Genomic DNA, 26,525 nt, shown 5'->3' with positions numbered 1-26,525 from the left:
CTTCAGGAAGTCTCTCCGAGCCCGTGTGTCTGGCACAGGAGTCTGGTGCTTGCCGCACTGGGCAGAGGGTGAAAAGGACTACGTGGTTTGGGAAGGGGGCAGGCTTACTGGAGAGAGGAAAGGTCAAGGTCATTGCCTGACTTCGAGGCTGAAGTTCTGCCTTCGGCTGCCTGTGGCGTGGGGCTACGTGGTCTTTTTTTTTTTTTTTTAAGATTTTATTTATTTATATGATAGGCAGAGAGGCAGGCAGAGACAGAGAGAGGAGGAAGCAGGCTCCTGGCTAAGCAGAGAGCCCGATGTGGGGCTCGATCCCAGGACCCTGTGATCATGACCTGAGCTGAAGGCAGCGGCTTTGACCCACTGAGCCACCAGGCGCCCTCCTGTGGTCTTTTTCTCTCTGCCCTCACTCCTCCCTTCGCCTTTCCTCCCTCTCTTCTTCCTTGCGCCCCTTAAACCAGGTTTCTCAATCACAGCACTATTGACGTTTAGCACAGGTAATTCCTTGTCATAGGAGGGCTGCCCTGTGCGGGCAGGACTTTCAGCGGTGTCCCTCACCTCTACCCACTAGATGCGAGGAGCACACCCCCCCCCCCCCCGGACTGAGCTGTGACAAACAAACCCATTCCCAGACATTGCCATATGCCCCCTGATAGGCAAAAGCTCCACCAGCTGGGAACCCCTGTCTTAGAAGGACCGGCAACACGGAAAGCTGCTATTCAGCATACTGGGGACACTCACACCTGACTCTGCTACTTATCCTCTGGCTCTCCTCAGACCCCAAAGCTACACATTTGGATCCTAACGTCATCCTCCAAAAGTTTCTCCAGGATGTATCCACTCCTGCAGTTTCGTCCTCTCCTCAGATGACACCCATTTAGAACTTTCTCCAGAAACAAGGTGCCCACATAATTTCTTGTGCAAACCAAAAGTGAAAGGGTGTGGCATTAATAATTACCCTAGGATGGCAGGTGTAAACCAAGACTGTCCTGGTCAAATAGGGGCATATGGTCACCGTAACATTAGCCTCTTCTTATAAAGGGAAGGAACCACTTGTTTTGTGTCTACCGTCTGACAAATACTTTCCAGCTGCACATCCAAGCTTCAAGTCTCCAGCTTGGCGCACCTGATTTGGGTTCATCAGATCATTCTTTGAGGAAGAGTTCACCAGGGGAGCTAAAGAAAATAGACGAGCACTAGAATTTTAATTAAAAATCCAGACTAACTCATGTTCACAGCAGCATTACTGACAATCACCAAAAGGTAGAAGCAACCAAAGTGTCCATCGACAGGTGGATGGATAATAAAGGGAAGTATGTACATACGGAGGAATATTATTTGGCTGTTAAAAGGAAGGGAATTCTGACCCCTGCTACAACATGGATAAACCTTGAAGACATGTTGAGTGAAACAAACCGAACACAAAAGGGCAAAGACTACAGGATTCCACTCGCGGGCAGTATGCAGAGTGGCCAAAAACCATAGAGACGGAACGTAGAATGGAGGTTAGTGACCAGGAGCAGGTGGGACGTGCGGGGTGGAGGAGGGGCTGGTATTTAATGGGTGAGGGGTTTCAGTTTTGCAAGATGGAAAGCATTCTGGTGGTGGACAGTGGTGATGGTGTCATCACGATATGAACGTACTTAATGCCCCTGACCTGTGTGCTTAAACAGGTTAGAATGGTAAATTTCATGTATGCGTGTTTACTGTCAGTAAGAATAATAGAAGTGACTCCAAAACAGTGAAACAGGAACTAGAACTGTGTTCAACAGGGAACTGCCAGGGACACGGCAGAAGTCCTGGGGTTGGGTTTTTGGATTCGTGTCCAGCCGGGAGGGAGGAGGACACGTGCCCACAGCTGCGCCTGTCGCAGGCTCGAGAGGCCCCGCCTCCCCGCGAAAGCCTCGGATAGCGTTCTCTATTCCTCAAATCCTACCACTCTCCCCCCGACCTCCCGCCCCATTTTTAAAAAATCGCTCATCGTCCTAACCCAAGCAGCTAAAAGAAATAGCAACGTTCTCCTTGCGTGGTTCTGTGTAGGGTCCCTGTGGTCTCTTTCTTAAGACACTATTTTTAGGGGCGCTCGGGTGGCTCAGTCGTGAAGTGTCTGCCTTCGGCTCAGGTCCTGATCCCAGGGTCCTGGGATTGAGCCCCGCATCGGGCTTCCTCCCTCTCCCACCTCCCCCTGTTTGTGTTCCCTCTCTCGCTGTGTCTCTCTCTGTCAAATAAATAAAGAAAATCTTAAAAAAAAAAAAAAGACACTATTTTTAAATCCCCGGTTAGCAGAAAGGGAGACTACGTATGGACAGCAACCTCCCCTCTCCGCCCAGCCCAACCCACGGCCTCCTCCAAACATGAAAACCTGAGCACACTTCGTTCCGATCTGCCCCTGTGAGTTATTAGAGGGAGGCCCGCCTGCCACCTTCTCAGTGCGCTTTATGTAAAGTGCTCCCTCTGAGCCTGTGCTGTTCGGTGGCCAGGCCGGCTTCGCCAGGGCTCTGGGTGGAATTTGCTGTAAATGGGGTTAAACTCTACAATCCAGAAGATGAATACCGAAGGGCTCGTAAAAGCAACAGAGTGCAAGATTGGAAAGCCCTGCCGCTCCAGCATGCCCCCGCCGAAGCCGGCCCTGGCCAGTGATTAGCAGACACTCCGGAGCAACCTTGAGGGGCAGAGTGTAATGGGTCATGAAGTGTGTACACAGTGGGATCAATTAAGAGGGTGGAGAGGCAGCAAGCTTTCCAGATTGCCTCAGCCCTCTTTATTTATCCTATAGAAGGAGCTACGAGTGAACTGGACAGCTGATGGTTCTGAACGGGACACCTGTGTGTGTGTGTGTGTGTGTGTGTGTGTGTGTGTGTGCGCGTGTGTGAGAGCGTGTGCACGTGCATGGAAGGGTCTAGAGTCAACTTAAGATTTCAGGCAGAAGTCAGACTCCCCACTGCTGTATCTGCCAAGCCAAGAAAGTCTGTCTCAAACAGCTGAAGGTCAGAGCTGGTGAGTCTGGGTAACAAATATTGGCATAGCTTTTATTTTGAGCAAAATCCAGGCTATTTCATCTTCCACCATGCTCCTTGGAAAAATATTTTCCAGGAGCCGAACTATTTCCAGACACAAAACAAAACCTGTTCATCTCCATGGGAGTTAAATGTGGGGAGACGAGAGTTTAGCATGTTTCCGTAAATACTCATTAATTCAACAAAATGATCCTACCACGGGCAAGGCACTGTGCTAGATAGCTCTGCGGATAGCAAGATAAGTGTATTTTCTTTTTCTTTTTCTTTTTCTTTTTTTTTTAAGATTTTATTTATTTATTTGACACAGAGAGAGAGAGATCACAGTAAGGCAGAGAAGCAGGCAGAGAGAGGAAAGCAGGCTCCCCACTGAGCAGAGAGCCCAATGCAGGACTCAATCCCAGGACCCTGAGATCATGACCTGAGCCGAAGGCCCCGGCTTAACCCACTGAGCCACCCAGGTGCCCCAAGAGCATTTTCAAATGACGTATGTTTAAGAAAGAATACCTCTTTTTTAAACATCAACTGTCTTTCCCCATTTAGGACAGGGAGTAGCTAAAGGCCCAGGGTGGCAAGTGGGGACATAACTTGCCCTGGGTGACGGGAATAGGGTTTTTTGTTTGTTTTTTTGATGTCACTTCTGCTAACTATGTTTCTTAGAGCGAAAGTAAACAAGACGGCAAAGCGAGTTGCGCAAATATTTGTTCTTTGGTTAATATTAATGTATGTTCATGTTTACTCAAATTTTCAAGTATACTCTGAATTGGTACTGACTGGCCATAAACGAAGGAGTAGTAGTTAGACCAGTAAGTGAAGGGGAGAACAGGTGCTCGTTTCTTCAAATCTATTTTGAGAGCCCCTAAAAAGTGTCCCAGTGTTTCTTCTTCCTGTTTTTTATCTTTATTACTGATGTCAAGTTCCAATTATTAAGAAGGAAAAAAAAGTTCACAATCACTACGCACTCCTATGTAAGTGCTTTGAATTCATGCCCAATTTCTTGACCTGATTTCATCCTCAACTACCCTATGAGAGGGAATTCTCATTCCTATCTTACAGACTGAGGAAGCAGGCTCCAAATGAAGTCAGTTGCCAAAGGTCCAATGATTTCAGCCCAATTCAGTGTGGCTCTAATGCTCCCCACATCTGTTCAAATGAATGAAATGATACGTTTCTCTTTACGAAGCATAGAAAGATGGAAAATAAAATCAGAAATCAGAGTTCATTTTCCCTGGTGCATGGTAAAAGCTTGTTTTCCAGATCGTTCATCGCTTGAGAGAGAGTAGGGAAGGGACAGGGAAACCGAGAACTCAAGTGTCTGAAACCACTGTCGGCTGAAGATGAAGTGTGGCCGAAATCACAAAGTTGATCAGAGAGAGCGCCTAGCCCAACTGCATATATCTGATCTACACCCAACTTTTTGTAAACTACTCATTTATAGCATAAATTAAAATAGATCAGCAACAAGGGCAGAGAAGCAGGGGGTGTATTGAGAAGAGGAGGGGCTTTGGAGTCCTGGATCCAAATGCCCTTTGCTATCAATGAGCTATGTGACCCTAGGCAAACTGCTTAACTTCTCTGAGTTTCAGTGTCCTCATTTATGAACTGAAGGATAACTGAAACTTGCTTCAGCAAGGTTACAATGAAGTTTAAATAGGATAAAACACACGGGGCATCCATCCCCGTTGGGGATAATCAATAAGCATTAATTTCCTTCTCTTCTCCAGTCACTAGACATGAAATTGTTACTGAAGTGTCTGAGGATACTTCTAAGGCTAAATTGGGAATGGTATTAATAGACTATGAAGGGATTAGGAGATAATCCCACCAGGAAATATACTGGCGGCAGAAAAATTACTATCCCCCTCTATGACCAAAATAGGTACATCTCTGACCAACATGCACGTACTTGTGACCCAAATGGAGATGTGTCCATTTCTGGATTTGTGCAACAAATGTGTCACCAAAGGGGTGCCAGGGTGGCTCAGTCTGTTAACTAAGGATTGCAGTTCAGGTCATGATCTCAGGGCCGTGAGATCAAGCCTGACTTTGGACTCCACACTCAGCGGGGAGTCTGAGGATTTCTCTCCTTCTGCCTGTGTCCCTCCCCTTGCTCACTCGCTCTCTCAGATAAATAAAGATATATATAGATATATATTTATTTATATATATCATATATAAAATAAGATATATATAAATATATATATTTTTATATATCATATATAAAATAAGATATATATATATATATGCCACGAGACATATGTCTACTTTCCCAAGTCAAAGAATTTGTTCCACACAGATCTTCCCAAAGTGTGCTTCATAAGTTCAAATCTCACAAATATTTCCTAAACCAAAAGAGCATTCAATTCAACCTGCAGGTTTGGAAATCACAACATGCTGCATTTTTTCCCAGGATACTTTCATACACTTAATGGCAAACTTATTTGATGGACCACAGAACCTATTTCTGCTTAACACTTACGGTTCCTCTCGTGAAACTAGTGTCTCAATAACACACACTGGAAATACCAGTTTTTAGATCAGTTGAAACCTGCTACATTTCAACAATATTAAAAGAAAGAGATAGAAATTTCTAGTTGCTTCTGACTTGACCTTTGTAATGGGAACTAGCTCCCACTGGCTTTCTCTTTCGAAGTCATTTCTGCTTTCACGTGTCCTCACTTTAGTTTATTCTACTTAATATAACCAGGGGCAATTTATTCCTGTTTCAGAACATGAGAGCCAGACGATTGTGCGGAGGAGGAAAAGGACATTGCCAAGAATAAGGAGCATTTCCGAAACCTAATGTCCACCATAAGGAACAAACAAAAGATTGTGCTTGCGTCAATCTGGGCAGACACTCACTTTCTGTGCTTCAATTCCTTAAAAGTTCAATTCTCCATATTTGGCACATCAAAGAGGATTTTATTGGGCACATCAGAAGGGTATTCCTTTCAAAAGAGCCATAGAATCAAACGAGGACATCAAAGTACAATTTATCACTTTGTCAAGGTTCAGCAAGGTCCTGGTCCACAGGCTAAGAGCTGAAACCAACAGGAGCCATTGATTCAATCATCAGCGACAAAAGTCAGTATGTACAATGTCAGTGAATTTGTAGAATACTGTCATACTTTCAACAGTTGTTGGCCAACATTAGCCATAAAGCTGGAACTTTGTGCATGGCTGGTGCATTAAAACATTTTTAATCCATCTCAGCAAAAGACTTATTCTACTGTTTGTGTCAAAAGCCTTACGAGAAGCAGAATTCTAAGATGACCCCCACCCACCTGAGATTCCCAGCTTCTGCCATCCACACACCTTTCCCAGGTATACAATCAAACACTAATCAAGGTGCTGCTAAGAAAAGATTCTGCAGAAGGAATTAAGGTCCCAAATCAGTTGACCTGAAGAGACAGAGGTTATCTGGGTGGGCCTCACCTAATCATATGAGCCCTGTGAAGCTTAGGCTGCACATCAGAGACAGAAAAGTCAGCAATTTGAAGAATGAGGTTCAATATGGTATTGCTGGCTTGAAGATGGAGGGAGGCCATGGGGCCTGGAATGTGGGCAGCCTCTTGGAGCTGAGAGTGCGCCCCTTGGTTCTAATAGCCACTTGAAGACACTGAATTCTACCACCACCAAGAATTTCCCCCAGAGCATCTAGATGACAACTCAGAAGATACTTCAGTTTCAGCCTGCTGATACCAGAGCAGAGAACCCAGCTCCACTGGGCAGGTCCTCCAACCTAAAGAATCGTGAACTAGTAAGTCATGCTTCTCTAGGTCCAGCATCTTGGTCCACAGTTGGCCATCAGAATGAAGATGAAAAACAGAAGGGCAGAAATGTGAGTCAAAAATCACAATGAGATTTCACCTCATACCCATCAGGATGGCATTCAAGGTAAAGGACAGTAACAAGGGTGGGTGAGGATGTAGGGAAATTGGGATCCTTATACATGGCTGGTCGGAATGTAAAATGGTGCGGCCACTTTGGAAGAAGTCTGTTGGGTCCTTGAAAGGTTAGACAGAGTTACCATATGACCCAGCAATCTTATTCCTACATATATATCCAAGAGAATTTAGAACATATGTCCACACGGAAGCTTGGACATGAATCTCTTAGCAGCATTATTCTTAAGAGCAAAATAGAAACAACCCAAACATCCATCAGTGGGTGAGTAAATAAAAAGTGACAAACCCAAACAATGGAATGTTATTCAAGGTGAGAAGTCCTGACACATGCTACAATGTGGATGAACCTTGCAAACACTTTCCCAAGTGAAAGAAGTCAGATGCCAAAAGCTATATAATTCATTCATATAAATAAATCAATTTATATGAAATGCCCAGAACAAGCAAATCTGTGGAGGCAGAAAATGGATTCGTGGTTACCAGGGGCTGGGAAAGGGGGAAATAGAGACTAATTGCTAATAAATATGGGGCTACTTTTGGGGTGATGGAAGTGTTCTGGAATTAGATGGTGGTAAATGTTTGCAAAACATAGCAGAAATCCTAAAAACCAATGAAATGTACACTTTAAAAGGGTGTATTTTATGTCATGTGAGTGATGTTTCAATAAAAAGTTTTAAAAATAAAACAGGAGTGACAAAGAACTCATAAATTTTGTCCCCAAATACATCCATTCACTGTGTTTTATTCCACTCCCCAGCTTTTTTGTAAAACAAAGTTCAAATGCACACACATGGTTTGGTTTTTCCCCTTCACTAAATCATGCGTGTTTGTCCTACCACACCACAAGTATAAATTGTTTGAGGGCAAATAACTTCTTCTGCATTCCCCAATCATCTAACAATTTATATACTGGTGCAATGTCTTGCTGGTCTCCAGAGCAGTATCTTCCAACACTTTGCAAGCCACAGAACCGTTCCTCTGATGGTTGTCTTATTCAAATGAACTTCAGTTACTTAGAAAACTAACACTGGTGAGGATTAAATGTGGAGTACTTGGCACACAGTCAGCGATCGTAGCTGGTATTATTGGGTTGCCAATAAACCAGAAATTACTAACATGGCAAATGATTAGTTTTGAGCTTGGTCAGGAAGTCTTCTGAATTAAGTTAATGAAAGCAGTAAAAGTTGTGCCCTAGGCTTATCATCGAGAGCAGAGGTGTTAGATAGGGTTCATGGGTGGGGAGGGGCTATCTAGAGTTCTGGGTTTCTATGATCGATTAGCAATGTCTGCCACCGTGCCGGACGTGGTCTCTTCTGAATGGACATGATTTCCCCATGGGATCTAGAATTATGAATACAGCGGGAATGCAGAGTAGAGGTCTTCCTGAAAGGTCAAAAATCACTTTTGATAAAGACATCTACTAAAAGATGTTCTTACTAAATGTTCTTCATCGTGCCTGACTTTTTTCTTCCTGGTGTCATTTTAGTGCTTACCTATGCAACCTCCCCCACCCCCACACACCCATTCTCTTCTCCCACCATCCTTTTTCTATTACCCTGGTGACAGAGACCGCAGAAACGTAACAGACAAAAACAGCACGTGGTGTGATTGCAATCAAATTCTAACATCCCAGTTATGCACACCCAGATGCTTGGAAAGTAGGGTAAGCATCATCAAGCTCACCTTCCTTCTAACCCCTCTCAACGTGAGATAATTCAGCCTCTCCTGCTGCCTTCCTTTGGGAAGTGGCTTCCAGGTATAATTCTTCAAACAGGGAAGATTTTTAAATGTCTCTACATCAGAACTTGATTCACTTTCTTAAGTGAAGACTCAGCACTCCAAGCCAGGGTGATGATTTCTATAAATATTTTGGCATTTCCTTCACGATGCTCAGCCAACTCATCTCTTCTCATACATGAAGACTTTTTTATGAAGCTGCTCCAGAAAATAATCACTCTTCGCATCTATATAACATAGTATTTTTCAAAGAATGTTCACAAAAATTGTCTAATTTCTTCTGACCTAGATCAGGGAGGGTGTATTACAATTCCGTTTTGCAGATGAAAACACTGAAGTATCCAAGAAACTAAGAGAGCTCCCTGGAATCATGTAGAGTGGTAGAGCACGCCCCATATTTCTCCACGAGCATTCTTGGGGGGGTGGATAGCAGAAAGAGCCCGTCCCACCTAGCAGCAGTGTGAGAAATACAAGCAAGGTAGTCAACTTTTCTGAGCCCCTGCTTCCTCACCTATGACAGTGCAGATGTGAGAGCTGGCTCTCAGGCTCGACCTGGGAGAGAAAGGTGGGTAGGGTGCCTACCCCCCTCGTAAGAAGGGGGTACGTCTCTGAAGAGACGTATCTACTTCCTCATTCCTGCAATCTCTGCCTATTACCTTACCATTGGCAGAAGATGTGATTATGTTAAAGATCTTGAGATGGGAAGATCATCGTGGATTATCCAAGCAGGCCCTGAATACAATCACGTGTCTGGAGAAGAGGAAGGCACAGGGAGATCTGATACCCAACACAGAGAGGAGAGAAAGCAATGTGGAGAGAGAGGACCCACACATACGTACACACAGGCACGCAAACGTACCACAGACACACACACACACACACAGAGGGTGGTGATGGTGTCTCTTGACTCAGCCGCCAAGAGAATTACATGAGGTGACGTCTGCCCCAGGTCTGGTAGAGGTCCTGGCACACCGTCACCGCCCAGTCACTGCGAGCTATTTTTACACTGGTGAAAAGCCACGTCTCAGAGTAAAACTCAGACTTCAGGGAGAAATCTGGATGAGTTTCCTAGGGCTACACTAGCCGATGACCACAAACGGGATGGCTTAAAACAACCCAAGTTTATTATCTCACAGTTGTGGAAGTCAAAAGCCTATGGGTGGGGGCGTGGGTCTCGGCGGGGCTGCTGGAGGCTCCAGGGCAGAATCGCTTTCTTGTCTTATCCAGCTTCTAGAAGCAACCCCCCGCCCCCGCCCCACCTCCCTGTGCCTTGGCTCTTGGTCTTCTATCATTCCAGCCTCAATTCTATGGTCCTACCTTCTCTGATCCTCCTGCCTCCCTCTTATGAAGACCTTTGTGGTGACACCGAGCCTGAACCCCCCTGGTGAATCCCCCCGTCAGCATATTCACAGGTTCCATGGATTAGGCTGTGACATTTTGGGGCATCATGACTCTGCCTCCTGCACAAATCTCACTACTCTGCTTCATCCATCAGAGGGGAAATAGTCCTCCAAATGGACCTACCCCCCCACTTCTTTAATTGAACATAATCAAAAAAGACAGAATTCTGCATTTAAATACAATATTTTTAACGTAGCAGTCACCTGTACACACTGAAGAGCCTGTTAAATTAAGGCACTTGGGAGGCGCCTGGGTGGCTCAGTGGGTTAAGCCTCTGCCTTCGGCTCAGGTCATGATCTCAGGGTCCTGGGTTGGGTTCTCTGCTCAGCAGGGAGCCTGCCTACCTTCCTCTCTCTCTGCCTCCTCGCTGCCTACTTGTGATCTCTGTCTGTCAAATAAATAAACAAAATATTTTTTTAAAAATATTAAGGCACTTGGAATCTGACAGGCAGACCACTCGCCTCCCACACACAGCAACGGGGGCTGGCCGAAGGGACGGCCTTCCTGACTTCCCTTTAAAACGTCAGGGGATGACTGGAGACCCATCACCCAGCAACATTCCTGCTGCTGCTTGTCAGCAGCTCAGGTAACCAACGGGAACATTCCCCCCACCCCACAGTGTTCCCAGCCATCTCATTTCTATGACATCAGGGTTTCTTTTGATAGAAGAGAACCCGGCAAACTTCCCCAAAGGAATACGTTCGGGCCCACTCTCTGCTTCTCTGTATCTCCTACTTTCTTTTCTTCTAAGAATCTTCTGTGCCAGGTGGTCCCAATTTCATATTTAACTGCTGTCTCTTCGCCCCAAAGGGTCCATCGCTCTCTCCCTCTTCCTTCCTTCCTCTGACATCCTTTCCTTTCTCTCCTTCTCCGCCTGGAACAAACTGCTCACTAACACAGATGTTCAAACCTGACATGCGGAGGGGAGAGAGGGTGTCTAATGCTCCGAGTATTGAAGACTAAGAAAGCAGACTAGCAGCGGTCAAGGGCAGGACCAGGTCGGGGACAAGAACAGGAAGTGACTGGTAATTGATATTCAGCTCTTCGGGTGATGGTGGCACAACTTCGTGAGTATTCTAAACGTCACCAATCTGCATACTTTTTATGGGTAAGTTATATCTGAATAAAGATTTATTTTAAAGATTTTATTTATTTATTTGACAGACGGAGATCACAAGTAGGCAGAAGGGCAGGCAGAGAGAGAGGAGGAAGCAGGCTCCCTGCTGAGCAGAGAGCCCGATGCGGGACTCGATCCCAGGACCCTGGGATCATGACCCAAGCCGAAGGCAGAGGCTTTCACCCACTGAGCCACCCAGGCACCCCTAAAGATTTTTTTTTTTAACAGTCTAATAGACTCAGTAAATAGGACTAGGCCTGGTTTCCTTAAAAAGTGTACCTGGTCTGCAGGCATTTTCTTTTCTTGGTAATCCAGAAGGCTATATATGTATTTTAATGTAAATGAACCCTAGTGATTTAATGAGTGATATTAATAAGAACTGTGTTTCATTTCAAACCTCCTAGAAATTTAATCCCGCCTCCTTGCTCCCTGGGGTTCATCTTACTGGCTGGGTGCTGGGGATACGAAGACGGTCCTCCAAGGGTCTTCCTCTCTAGGAGCTCTGTGCCAGCTGGAGGAGATGGCCGGATTAATGGACCGTGATGCCGTAATATGATAAGGGCTGTGACAGAGAGAAGCAGAAAGAGCTTCAGGAACACAACAGGAAGCCGTGGAATGCATCCGGAGCTCACCAGCGCCTGGGCTCAAGGGCGCCTTCCTTATCTACCTGCGCCCCCTACCTTGCTACGCTGCCTAAGCCAACCTGGGGCTGGGTGGAAAAACGCGATCTGCCATGCTAGGGAAGTCTGCCTGGCAAAGGTGACACTTCATCCTAGTCATGAAGGACACGAAAGAGGTAGGCAGGCAAAGAAGGGACAGAAGACAGTGTTCCAAGCTGAGGGGCACCTGGGCAAAGATACCGGGGTGGAAAGATGGGGAGTCTAATACCAGAAGGTATAAGGCATTCTGCGTGGCCAGGCCACCAGGTAGTCATGCCCCATGGACGGGGCGGTGGCGGGGGTGTGGACAGAAGCCCTCATGAGGAGCGTCACGCTGAGGAGTTAGGACATTATGCTGAGGACTACAGACACTGATCAACTGCCCACATGAGACACCAACGTTCACAGCAGCTCTGGGTGTGACAGCCCAAAGGTGGAAGCAGCCCAGTGTTCGTTGACAGATAAATGCACAAACAAAACAGGATGCCTCCTGACAACGGGATAGTATCCAAACATAAAAAGGAATGAAGGACTGACACCCGCTATACCCTGGATGGGTCCTGAAGATGTGCTGCTCAGGGAAAGCAGCAAGACCCAGGAACACAGACGGTACAGCTGCGCTTGCGTGAATTCCCCCACGTAGGTAAATTCATGGTCAGGGAGTACGTGAGAGGTGACGGGGCTAGGGCCGGGGGCTTAGGGATTGTTGCTTAGCGGGTATGGGATTTCCTTTGGGGGTGATGGAAAAGATGTGGAGGCATACTGTAGTGATGGTCGCACAACATCGCGAGTGGGATTAGTGTCACTGAATTGTACAATTTTACATGGTTAAGACAGCATATTTTTACATATGCATGCTTTACAAACTTTTTTTCAGTATGAGAAAAACAAATGTTGTCAGAAGCATTCTTCACGATCGCCAGAGGCAGGAGTGACCCAAATGCCCATCAACAGATGAGTGAGTAACAAAATGTGGTCTCTCTACAATGGACTATTATTCGGCCGTAAAAAGAAACGAGGTAGGGATACCGGCTACCAACGTGGATGAACCTCCGTAACATACACTAAGTGTAAAACAGCCAGGCACAGCAAGTCACAGACAGCACCGCTCCGTTTATAAGAAATGGCCAAAATAAGCAAATCCACAGAGACAGAAAGGAGACTCTGGTCGCCAGGGGCTGGGGGAGGAGAGAGGGGGAGTGACCACACAGTGGGTACAGGGTTCTTCTGGGGGTGGTGAAAATGTTCTAAGATTGATTAGGTGGCATTGCAGAACACCGTCTAAGTATAGTAAATACAAGCGCATTATATACTCTAAAATGGTTAATTTTATGTTATGTGACCATTACCTCATTTTCTAAAAAGGATGGGAGGAACAGCCTCCTGGTTCAGCATATTATCAGTCCGACAGCTGGAAGGTTTTACATCACAGAGCAGACCCCAAAGCCCAAGGCAGGGTCTCCACTCTGATGTGATTTGCTCCCAATTCCATGGGGGCCGCTGCCAGTCAATCAAAAGAGGGGACCTTTGAACTGTGCCCCACCCAACGCACTGCAGCTTTCAAACTGAAACTCTAAGAGAAGCCTTTGTGTGGAAAGTAGGCAGACTCACCCTGGCCTGCCCCCTTCCTCCAGCCGCAGGCCTGAACTCACACTGACAAGTGTCCCCGCCTGGTCGGCCAGCCCTGAGAGGGCTGCTTCCCCTCTGACCACATTTGGAAGCCATGGCAGGAAGTCGCTCCGGTCTGGAGAGCTCCTGGCCACGGCCTCAGCCCTCCCCAGCCCTCCCCAGCCCTCCCTTCCACGTACTGTTTTTAAATTTCCTCCGGATGATTTCCACCCCTGGTTTTTTGGTCTTTCTTCTAAAACCACAATCTTATTCCTTCTCGTTCAATGACTCCGGGAAGAACTCAGCAAGGGCTTTGGAAGATTCTGGGGCGTCGAGAATGAAGAGAACACGGCTCTGCGTGCCTGAGCACTGGTTTGGTTTCTCTCTCATTGAGTCCTTGAGGCTTCGTGATAAGCAGGGGCATTCATTTTCATTTTTCCCTCTGAGTGAATGAGGCCACCCACAGGCTCCAGATGCATTGAGGCAGGAGTGAGGAAAAGCCAAGCCGTGCAATCTAGTCACCAAGCCAGTGGTCTCGGCGCACAGTGGCCTCAGCCAAGGAGAGTGTTAACAAGAAAGCGAACTAAAGAGACATTTGGATGATTTCTACAACTTTTACATTAAGATTTTTCAGTTGCCTTAGGAGAGTCTATGGTGGCTCTCAACTGTGATTGTGGGGGTGACTGTCCCCCAGGGGATGTTTGGCAATGCAACACTTTTGCTTGGCACAATTGCTACTGGCATCTATTAGACAGAAGTCGGGACACTGCTCGACATCCTGCAAGACACAGGACAGCCCCCTACAACAAAGAATAATCTAGCCCACAATATCAAGAGTGCCAGGGCTCGTGATACCATATTTACGTGAAAAGAATATTTTTATCTCATATTTTGAACATAAGGTAGTCAACCAGAAAAAGTAATTTTACATAAGAAGACATTTAGATAGGACCCCCAAATGTTATCCAGCGTACTACCTCATGATAAAATTCTTAAAACAGAAAATTAAATAACACAGAATCCCCAAAAGATTTCTCATCTTTTTCATTAATCTACAAATCTACAGATTAGAGATTGTTTGACTATGTGCCTGAAACACCCATGGTGGGAATGGTTACATCATAGAGGAAGTCTATATGGGATTCTGGGACCTCAGCTCTATTTCCAGATGAATAAGGTGACTTCTGCTCTCAGCTTGCACACAGTGTGACAGCCTGCCTAAAAGAAATGCAAACATGCTATCAAGACAGGAAAAGAAGAAATGCGCTTCTTCTGGGATATTCAGGAAAAATAACTGAGAAGGTGAATCTTGAATTGGGTCCTGCAGGTAACTCTTTTAAGAGAAAAAAAAAAATGAGGAAGAATATTAAAGATAAAGAAAGAGCTAAGACATTGTTATGTTTTGAACTGTGTCCCCCCACAAAGATATGTTGAAGTCCTAATCTCCAATACTGGAGAATGTGACCTTAGTTAGAAATAGGGTCACTGCAGCTGTAGTTAGTTTAGATGAGGTCATACTGGAGTATGTGGGCCCTTAATCCAGTATGACTGGTGTCTTGACAAGAAGAGAAGAAACACAGACACACACCATGTGAATGCCATGTGAGGATGTAAGGAGAAATTGAGGTATGAGGTTATAAGTCAAGAAATGCCAAGAATTGCTAAGAACCACCAGAGTGGGATGAGCCAGGAAGGAGTCTCCCTACAGGAGGTGGAGGGAACACGGCCCCTGTTAATACTGTGATTTTAGATCATTAGTCTCCAGAACTGTGAGGAAGTAAACTTCTGTTGTTGAGTCTACCCAGTTTGTGGTACCTTATTAGAGCAGCCCTAGGAAATGAATATAGGCATAAAAGAGTTAATGTAAAAGTAATGTAAAGTCCCTTCATTTTGAACAATCAATTGGGTAATTACTTCAATCAATGTGGTGGTAAGTACAGAAAGATTCAATGTTGAGAAGATATCAAATACAATAACATTTATGATACTAAAAACACATGAAATCGGTTTTTCAAAGTGTGTATAAAAACTAAATAATGAGGGCATCTGGGTAGCTCAGTGGGTTAGGCCTCTGCCTTCAGCTCAGGTCATGGTCTCAGGGTCCTGGGATCAAGCTCCAAGTCAGGCTCGAGCCTGCTTCCCCCTCTCTCTGCCTGCCCCTCTGCCTACTTGCGATCCTTGTCTGTCAAATGAATCTTAAAATCTTAAAATGAATTTTAAAATCTTAAAAAAAAAAAGAGAGAGAGAGAAACTAAATAATGTAAACTACAAAACACTGCTGAAAGAAATTTTTAAAAGACTAAAAGAAATGGGACAATGTACCATGTTCATGGATGGGAAGAATCAAATCGTTAAATTGTTGATTCTCCCCAGGTTGGTCAATAGATTCCACATGACCCCAACTGTAATTCCAACAGAGTATCGAGGGAGAAACAAGCTCATTCTAGAATGTACATGGAAATGCAAATGCCCTAGAACAAAGGGATTTTTTTAAAAGAGAAGAACAGTTAGAAGACTTACCTGATCGTGGGACATTGATTGAAAAACTAGACACAAATCAATGGAACAGCACAGAGAGTTCAGAGATACACCCACAGGTATATGGCTGATGGATCTTTGATAAAGATACAAAGGTCATTTGTGGTAAGGACAAAAAAATTTTGCAACAAATGGTGATGGGACAAATTCCTACATGGCAAAAATAAACATCAAACCTTACTACACAACATACACAAAATTTAACCAAAAAAGGATCATAGACATAAATGTAAAAGCTAAAAGCACAACATAGTGAGTAAAATATAGAAGAAAATATGAACTTAGAGTAGGCAAAGATTTCTAAGATAAGACACAAGAAACACAGATCATAAAAATTTGATAAATCAGAATCTATCAAAATTAAAGTTTTGCTCCATGAAAGATATAGTTAAGAAAATGGGGTGTAGGGAGCAACAAACTAAAAGAAAATACATATATTTGACAAAGGACTTGTAGCCAGAATCTATAAAGAACCCTTACAACTTACTCAGAAAGCAACCTGGGGCTCCTGGGTGGCTCAGTCAGTTAAGCATTCAACTCCTGATTCTGGCTCAGGTCATGATCTCAGGGTCCTGGGATCCAGCCCCGCACTGGGCTCCCTGCTCAGTGGGGAGTCTGCTTGTCTCCCCCTCTCTCTGCCCCTCCCCCCACTTGTGCTCTTTCTCTCTCTGTCAAATAAATAAAATTTTTAAAAATTAGTAAGTAAATGAAAAGACTGACACCACGAAGTGCTGGCCAGAGTGTGGGGCCACTAGAACACTTACTACTGTTGGTGGGAAGGAAAACATGGTGCATCTACTTTGGGAAAAGGCCTGGCAGTTTCTTAGAAAGTAAATATATACCTATCATACAAAACAGCTGCTTTTAGGTATTTGCCCCAGAGAAATGAAACCATATGTCCACACAAAGACTTTACACAAGTGTTTATAATAACAGCTTTATTCATAACATCCAAAACCTGGACACAGCCCAAATGTACAACAACAGGTGAACAGATAAACAAATTGTGGGGAACTGTTCACAATAAAAGGAAACAAGCTACTGATATTTACAGTGATGTGGCCGAATCTCACAAACCAGTAAAAACAGCTGGACACAAGAGTCCATACAAACCAGGAGTCCATTATATGAAATTGTAAAAACTTTAAAGCTACAGTGACGGAAAGCAGATCCGTGGTTGCCTGAGGCCAGAGGTGAAAGGGGTTGGGACCTCAGAGAGGCTGGGAGGGATTCTGGCGATAGAAACAGTCCACACTCTGAGAGGATGGCTCTCTGGGTGTAGACATCTGTCAAAACATCGATCAGGACACTAGAAATGGACACCGTTTCTTGTGGGTAAATTATACCTCAACAAGGTTGATTAAAGGAATAAGGAAGGCAGGGACACCTGGGTGGCTCAACTGCCTTCGGCTCAGGTCAGGATCCTGGAGTCCCAGGATCTAGTCCCGCATCGGGCTCCCTGCCTGGTGGGGAGTCTACGTCTCTCTCTGCCCCTCACCCCTCTCATGCTCTTTCTCTCTCATTCTCTCTCTCTCAAATTTAAAAAAAAAAAAAAAGGAAGAAGGAAGGCAGAGGTAGAGACCTCCATGGTATTTCTCGAGCCTGAGGAGGCTGGGCTGGGCTGTGGCTTGCTCCTGCTCTGTTTCAGCAGGCGACATGATCTGGGCGTTTTGCTGACAGGCAGCCGGAGACCAGGATTCTGAGTTTTTCTCTGCTGACTTATGTGTATGTCTTTCCAGCACTCAGTAAATGATGACAGTAAAAGGTTTGAGATCAATTCTCATCTCGTGTGCTCTGCGGCAGGAAGCTCTGATTGTGATTCGCAACGTTCCTTCTGTCAGCCTCTCTTTGAAAACGCAGTGAGAGTGAAAAATGTGTCATTTACCGGGGAGAGGAAGGCTGGCATTGGTAGGCATCAGCCAGAATCAAGAACGACTTGGCACAGCCTCTGACTGGGATGAGCTGAGATCAGTCTGTCTTCAAACCAGGAGCCCGGGTGAGGTCACCTAGATCAGTGTGAGGAGTGTGACCTGTTGAGAGGTGACGGTCTCACGGACTGATTCTCTACCACCTGAGCTCAAGTTACAGACTCACTGGGCCAGAAAGAACCATGAGATTCGCTCAAAGGGTCTCCCCATTCCTGGGCCTAATGCTGTCTATCCATCCCAGGCAGGTAAGGGGGACTTGCCCATGGCCCCCCACTGCTACAGTGACAGCGAGCAACTGTGTGACATGTTAAAGGAGCGGTGGGCAATCCGAGGGCCAGGGTCAATCCACCTGTCATGCTGGGGTCCAGGCAGCCACGGCACGAGGGCCTGGATGACCAGAGAGAATCTGGTCAGTGCCCAGGACTGGTTACCGGAGTCAGGAGCTGGTCTATCCAGGGCTACTGGCAGGGGAGCAAAAGGGCGAGGGAGGCTGAGTGGACTTCAGGCCTGGTCATCCACATGGTCTGTCTACCTCCCCGCGTGTCCTACTCCATTCGGCTGCTACCCAAGAGGCAGGGCAACGTCTCTAAAATGGCCTGCGTTGTTTCTTTTTCCAAGACCTTCAATGGCCTTCCACGCATCAGGATAAAATCCAGAAAGCCTGACTGTGGACTATGAAGCCCTGTGCATAAAATACTCCCCTGGGGGCTTGTCCATTAAGAAGAGTCCAAGCTCCTGGTCCCAAGACGTTGATTCTGAAAGTCTGAGATGGACTCAGGCTTTTGCACTGGCAACACGTCCTTGAGAGAATCCTGCTACGGGACGACTCACGAGTCCTACTTCGAAATTCTGTACTCTGGTTTGGGCCTCCCCTGCCCCCTCGCATGGCATGCTGCTCGCTCTCCCTTGGCCCATGACCTCCCAGTGCACAAGGTCTCTCCTTTCCCTTTGTGGCAGGGTCCAGGAGGGCCTTGGAGAGACTTTGGCCCCGATCTCCATCAGTAACTCGCTCATGCAATCTTTGCTTTAGAACATTCTCACTTCCTCAAAGTCCTGTAAAGTGCTATTTTAAACTAGCTTCAAGACAAGATATTGGTATGTGTCTTTTGGGGTAGAAAATTCTGGAGGCACCAGAGTTCTTTCCTATTTTAAGATGTTCCAGTGTCTATATTTCTTGACCTAGAAAGTCAATCACTGGCCCATCCCCCGCCCCATCCCATTGTTCCAGTTAAATGTCTAGCTCCCCCATAGGCTGAAAACCCTCTGAGGGCAAGAGCCTCGTCGCTTTCCTTCTTTGCTTTATCTCAAAACCCAAGCATACTGCCTGGCACACAATTAATACTCAGTAAGTATGTGTTCCAGACATGAAAGAGCAGGTTTCTGGGGGACCTCTGAGTAAACAAAGTTTGCCTGAAATCTGGGGAGCCACCATGGCAGGAGGGCAGAGGCAAGCGAGCAGAAGGAAGGAGATGAACAGGTCGTAGGCCCAAGGGGAGCGGGAGCCAAGGTTCCCTGCTGGGAGCAATGCAGAGGCTTCCCCCCATGCAACTGGGGTGATGGAGGGAGAGGCAAACCCCTTGAGTACCAGCAGCAGAGGGGGGCTCACTCCTAATACCAATGAACGTTTGCAACTGACTTCAGGGCTCTGCCCAACCTTTCCATCCTTTGTCAGGAGTCAGATGTCAGAGCTCAGTTCTGGTCCGGGAACTCTGTGCGACAGTGGGACCCTGGGCTCCCCCTTGCTCACCTGACTCCCCGGGAGCAGTGGCAACACACTGGGGTGACCCAGGGCCCTTCATCATCCTTACCACAACTCCCACCCCTCGGAGACCAGGTTCAACTCACTGGAAAGCGAAGTTGCCTTATGTATCTTTCTTTGGGGGCAGGAAATTCCTGAAGAAGATGGCCTAATGAACTTATTTTCCTTGGTTTAAGAGTAGAGAGGTTTTTGGTCATTTCAGGGATTCCTTCACTATCTTATTAACTAAAAGCTTTGTTTGTTTGTTTGTTTGTTTTCCCAGCAGGTGGACTTTACTAATGAACAGGAACCACCCCCTGCCTCCCCCCCCAGGTCTGGTCCTAGGAGGTGCAGGGCTTAAGCAGGTCATACATCCCTTAGGTAGCTTCACAGTCTCCCGGTTTAAAAGCCTGGAATTCACTGGGAGAGTAGAAGCAGCGTCTTTGCATTCCAAACGCTGTGCTCAGATGCCGGGTGGAAACCTTACAGGGTAACTGTGGGCAGACGATTTAGGTCGTGTGAAAGTCCTGCAAATCACGTCGAGGGGTCTTACTCGACCCACTCCATGAGCATCCTCCAGGCCGCAAAGGTCCGAGTGCACCCCAGCTGTCTGAGAGCCCCAGCCAGCCCCGTGCCCCCAGGCAATGACCACCACCACCTCTTCCCATGCTCCTACCCACTTCCCCGGGTCTATGAGGGGGATTTCCACCCTACAGATGAGGAAACTGAGTCTGGGAAGAGAATTCAAAAAGGTGGAGTCTTGGAAGTACGAGGGAAAAGGGAAAAAAGAAAAGAAAGAGAGAGAGAGAGAGAGAAAAAAAAAAAAAAAAAAGAAGCAAAACCAAAACCAAAATCATGCTTCTTTGTTCGCCTTCTGGAACTGAGACTTCCAGCTCTCCGGAACGAGCATTACATCGGGTTCTGGAATGTTTTTCGAGACGAAGATAGCTTTCCCATCCTGTCGTGTTTTTCGCTCTCCTCTGATTCCCACCTGCTTGTTGCTGTCTGCTGGTGTCACACCTTCTGCACACTCGGAGCTCGGAGCAGAGCCGGGCTGGGTGAAACCAGGGCTCCATCTGCCCGCGTGCTTGCTGGGGGACGTCTGAAGGTAACTTTGTGCCGGCACCCTTTGCCAGGAGGCTGAGAAGCCGTCTGCAGTGCCACCCGGCCCCCAGCCACTCTCGGCAGAATGAGCCGGTACCGAATCCAGCCCCTGGTGCCACTCAGCCAGATGGCAGGGGAAGCAAAACAAAAGTGACCTTGTTAGCAGAGTGTGTCTTCCCGGGAGAAGCTATTTTTGTTGTGGTTGTGAACTGAAGTGTGTCTCGGCTGAATTTCTCCTTCCCTGCGAGGGCTGTGGAATGTTAATTTGTTCCAAAGTTCAGCATTTTGATTAGAACCAGGAGTGCCAGATTTTGTCAGAAACGGTTTGGAATGGGGTGGCTCGTGCTCGCTCGCTCCCCCTCTCCCGCTCTCCCTCTCTCTTGGCCGCTGTACAAAGTAAATGTTGTTGCAGCAGCCGCTCCGGGGGAACAGCCCATCACGGATCAGAGCCGAGGGAAGAACGGGCTCCTCCCTGGCTGCGGCCATGACCTCAGTGCCACACAGGCACCCAGGCTGGGGACGGCGGTGGGGACGGAGCATTAGGGCACACCCTGGGCTCGCGTGGAAAGAGCAAAGAGCCCGACGCCGTGCCTGGCAACATGCGAGTCCTGCATGTGGGGAAAAAGGAATAAGCTCCCCAAAGGCCTGAAGCCAGCTGGGTTTCGGCAGCCCAGAGGTCACGTTCAAGGTGGTTCTGGCTTCTGAGGGCCTTCCTTCCGTCTTTATGTTTGGTTCTCCTCCACGACTCTCTTCACTCCTGTCTCTTTAATGAGTTATGAGCCCAAGTGCCGTGGAACTGCATTCTACGCTACAAAACAAACATGGACAAGAGGAAAATGCCCCCAACTTCTGGCTCAATCCTGGCCCCCCAGTGCTTCCGAGAGGTATTTAGGTGCAGACTCATCACGGCTCGACAGAATCAAACCCACTGTTTGTCAGTCCGGTGGATAAAAAATAGGTTTGTTTTCCTGTTTGTCTTGTAGCAAGACACAGTGATTAAAGGGACGGACTTCGAACCCAGGATGCCGGGGATCTGATTGCCGATCCTGCAGCAGTAGCCGCAGCACCAGTACAGTAGTAGTAGTAGTGGAAGCTGTGTGGACGAGTTACTCAGCCTAGCTGAGTCTGCTTCGTTGTGTGTCCAAGAGGAAGGATTCCAGTGGTTACATCATAGGGTGGTGGGGAGGGCTGAAGGACTTACCCTATAGAGTGCTCAGATCAGGGGTTGGCTTTTATTGTCACTGCTGTGATTTCCTGGTCACCCGTGCCATTGGGCACATGCCCACCCACCCACCCTGCACCTTCCCTTTCAGTGTAGTGTAGACGACTCCCCACATTTCCCAGGTTCCACACAAAGGCTCGAAAAGAACTCAGGAGCAGTGAACATTAGACTTCGGCTCCAGCCCCTGGGCTCCCCCTGTGGCTTCTCAACCCATCTCTTTAAGGTTCAGCGCGGTGTGAAGTGGCTTTTCTGTTTTTCCAGCTGTGACAACTAAGATCCCAAGGGCAATGGGACTCCTCCAGAGACACAGAGACCACTGAGGCAGCACCAGGACTGCTACTCTACAAGGTAGCTCTCCCTGTCCCTCTCCACGGTCCACGCCAACGAGCTGGTGGTCGCCTCCCAGAGAGCCGGGTTGAGAAGGATTCTGAAGTACAGCAGAGCTCATGCGGAAAGGGGTGCTCAGCCGTGAGCACACGAGGGTGGTGGTGGTATCTGCCATCCCCGGGCTCTCCCCGACCCCACTCGCCTCACACCCCTCCAGCCCTCACTCGAGTCACCACTGTTCTGCCTGCCAGGGAGTAATGCCTTCACTGATCTGTCGCACCCAGCCTGCTCTGGCCCTCTCTCTCCGTCCACCTGATCTGCAGGAGCCTTTGTTGGCGGTTCTGAAGGGCTAAGCGGCCTGCGGAGCAGTCTTTTCCAAGAGGAAATGCGGGATGCCCTGGGCTGCTTCCTTCTCCACTTAGTGGCCAATGTGAAAGCTTGGCAGGCACGGGCTGAGTAGGTATTGAGAAACACGGCAGCATAACCCCGAGGCAAGAACTGTTGAAGAGCTCTCGTAAGCCTGCAGCTAGACCTGGCTCTCCAAGAGGCCTATATACTCTTGCTGTTGGATCAATACTTGGGAGAGGAGGAGCAGAGGTACACACCGCGTACACAGAGCCAGCCGCTGCTATTCAAGACCGCGGCTCCAGAAGAGCCTGTCCAGCCTCCCTCTCCTTTCCCCCTGCTGGCCAGGGGTGCTGTGGACGGCTCTGCTGCAGTCTGCCGTCTGCTGCTGCAAACATCTGTGCTTGCGGTCTTCCACACAGAGGAGCCGTCTGTCCTTCCTTCCCCACCTCCCTCCAGCTGCGCCTCCTCCCTCTCTCCTGAGATGGCCATTCAGATGGGTGTGCAGACTGCAGACAGATGTTCGGGATGCTTCCCCACCTGCCCAGGTATGGGGCTGCCGACCCCTCCTCATCAGGATCTGGGAAGCCTGATCTGCAAGCCTCCCATGGCTCACCGGTGTGCCCTGCTTTGAGGAAGCCCAGCAAGAACAGAGTCCGATATTTGCAAAGAGGACACCCGCGGGCAAGGTGTCTCTATGTTGCAGAGTGACCATTCTAACCAATTTGATGATTTCGTTTCTCCATTGGTTCTAGTTTTTTAACCAGAATACGAGGAGCACGTATTGGATCAACTAGGAGCTTTTCCAACATTCACCTGGCCAGTCCCCAGGTTTTCTACTCCTAGACAAACCAGATCTGAGGAGGAGAGTTAATTGAAAGACATCGCTAGGGCCCAGATAATACTGATAAATTCCCTCTTTCACTACTACCACTGCTATCCTTGTGCATTTCAGCTTTGGTATAAAAAATCAGGAATTATCTATAGAATAGGGTAAGGACAGTCTCTTCAACAAGTGGTGCTGGGAAAACTGGACAGCTACATGCAAAAGAATGAAGCTGAACCCTTACCTCACACCATATACAAAAATTAACCTAACATGGATTAAAGACCTAAATGTAAGCCCAAATTCTCTAAAACTTCTAGAAGAAAACACAGGGAAAATCTTCCAGATGTTGGATTTGGCAGTGAATTCATGGATACAACACCAAAAGCACAAGAAACAAAAGCAAAAATAGGCAAATGGGACTACATCAAACTTAAAAACTTCTGCGAATCAAGGGAAACAATTGAGAAAGAGAAAAGCCAACCTACAGAACAAAAGAAAATATTTGCAAATCATGTATCTGATAAGGGGTTAATATTCAGAATATACAAGGAACTCCTACAACACAACAACAATATAACCCAAATAACCAGATTTCAAAAAGGGCAAAAGACTTGAACAGACAATTCTCCAAAGAAGACACACAGATGAACAAGCATATCAAAAGATGCCCAACATCACTAATCATAAGAGAAACACAAATCTAAACTACAATGAGGTGTCATCTCATACCCGTTACGATGGCCATGATCAGAAGAACAGAAAAGAACAGGTGTTGACAAGAACACAGAGAAGGCAGAACCCTTGCACACTGTTGGTGGAAACATAAAATGGTGCAGCCATTATGAAAATGAAAGGCCAGTGTGGGGATTCCTCACCAAATTAAAAATAGAACTATCAAACAATCCAGCAATCCTACTTCTGGGTATATATCCAAAGAAACTGAAGTTAGGACTTCAAAGAGATATCCTCTTCTGTGTGTGTCTGCACTACTGATGTGTGTTTTTGTGGACTGATCATTTGTTCTTAGAGATGATCTAAACAGACCATCAGGGGCCAGGAGAATTCTACTGAGGCACCAGGCACTGAGTTATTATATTTTATAAATAAGGATACAAGGCATACATATTAAGCCTACAAGACCTGGAAGACTAGCTCTGGAAGATCCCCTGAGAAACAAGGGTTCCATGGCCAAATAAATGACTTTGGGAAATTCCATATTAAAGAGAACGAAAGAGGTTTCTAAACACGGGATGCCTTTTAAATGCCAAAGTACATGGTCACTCTCAAAACATGGAAAGAGTATGCTGCATTCCTCAGACTCATTTAATGTTACAACTCTTCTGGATCCCTCCTTTGAGGAAGATTGTGCAGTAACTGCTGGTAAATGACAAGCTAGAAAAATTCTGAATTCAGAATTCATCCTGGAGGGGATTAGGGAGAGGTGGAGACTGGCAGAGTTAGGGAGGTTCTCCCTTTTCAATTCATTTACTCATTCATTCATTCAACACACACTGTTAAATATGTAGGAAGAGCCAGGCCTTATTAAAGACACTGATGATACGAAGATGAGTGAGAATGGACTGCACCTTCAACCTCACGTAGGCCAGGAAAACCTGAATGGTAGAAGCCCCACCAAACTGACTTGAGTCAAAAAAGTGAAAGCTATGGGCTCAAATGTTTGCAAAGTCTAGGACATGGGTGGGAAGGTGAGATGAGAAATTACTACAAAGGCCCAAGAACTAGATGAGGAGGACCTGGGGCAGGAGAGGGAGGGTGGGATCCAAGATATATTTCACCTATGAAATACTGGATTTGTCCAATCAACCAATACATGACCCTACAATGCTGTTTTATTCCGGGTGTTGTGGGGATACAGAGCAAATGAACACAAGACATGATCCAGAGCCTGCAGGAGTCTGTACCTAGTTGACCCATTAATTATCAGCTGTCTCCCAACGAGGCTAATGGATTTTGTCAGAAAATGAAAATGGCACCAGACCCAAGTGTATGGAGTGCAGGAAGGGGACAGCTAAGACTGGCCATCTCCTCCTATGCCCATTGTCACAATATGCGCTACCTTGGGGACCTAAACGCTGGGTGACGGATTGAAACACTGCACCTTTTTTTCCCACAATAAGCGGAATAATCCCAGCATAAGAGAGGAAGGAAATCAAACAAAACAGGAAGAAGGGTGGGGTCGGGTTAAACAAGCCACACGGGACAACAAATTAGAAGATGCTGTGGCCACTGCCAAGTTCCGCTGTGCCAAAAAGAAAGAATCTGCCCCAGGAGTCAGGTGTGACTGCAGGCATTCGGAAGGATGAATGAATTCCTCAGCATGCTTTAGGAACTGAGGCTCCCTAAAATAGTCTTCTGGCCCCCCCATTACTTCCTCACCCCTCAAATTAAACAGCAGCCAACAATGATGTGAACCATGAACGTAGCTCGGGGGTACGTACACTTGTAGAGGAAAGAGGGTGGAGTCAGGGGTGAAATTCAAGGCCGATGTTTTATTAGCTTCTTCCCAGAATCTGTGGGTCTTGAGATTGCAGACGGAGGCCAAATGTTCCCTTTGAGCATTCTGGGCTATGTGACTATTATTTGCATTTGTGTGGGGGATGGGAACAGCAGACTGGCTGGAGAGTGTGTCCTTTGACTTGCAAGCATTGGGAGGCTTCTTCCAGGCAGCTTTAGAAACCCAGTCATATAGAACACAACTCTGTTCCTACTGATATCCTCAGGAGTCATTCAACACCCCTATTTGAAACCTACCAATGGTGCTCGCTTCGGCAGCACATATACTGAAACCTACCAATGATTTCCCACTGCTCTGGGGTAAACATTATGATGCTTTGTGGCCCATATGGTGCTGCTTTCTCTCTAGCTTCACTTTATCCATGCTTGTCCCTGTTCTCTGAACTATATCTCACTGATGCTCTTTAAGTATTACTTCCTTCTACCACAGGGCCTTTGCACATGCTATGTTTACTGTCTAAACGTCATTTCACACCTAGTTCACTGAACTAACTCCTGTTTATTTTTCAGATCCCAAC

This window comes from Mustela erminea, chromosome 13 (assembly GCF_009829155.1).
Source record: "Mustela erminea isolate mMusErm1 chromosome 13, mMusErm1.Pri, whole genome shotgun sequence".
Classification (NCBI taxonomy): domain Eukaryota; kingdom Metazoa; phylum Chordata; class Mammalia; order Carnivora; family Mustelidae; genus Mustela; species Mustela erminea.
The sequence above is the reverse complement of the archived record's forward strand: the minus strand, read 5'-3'. Positions refer to the sequence as shown.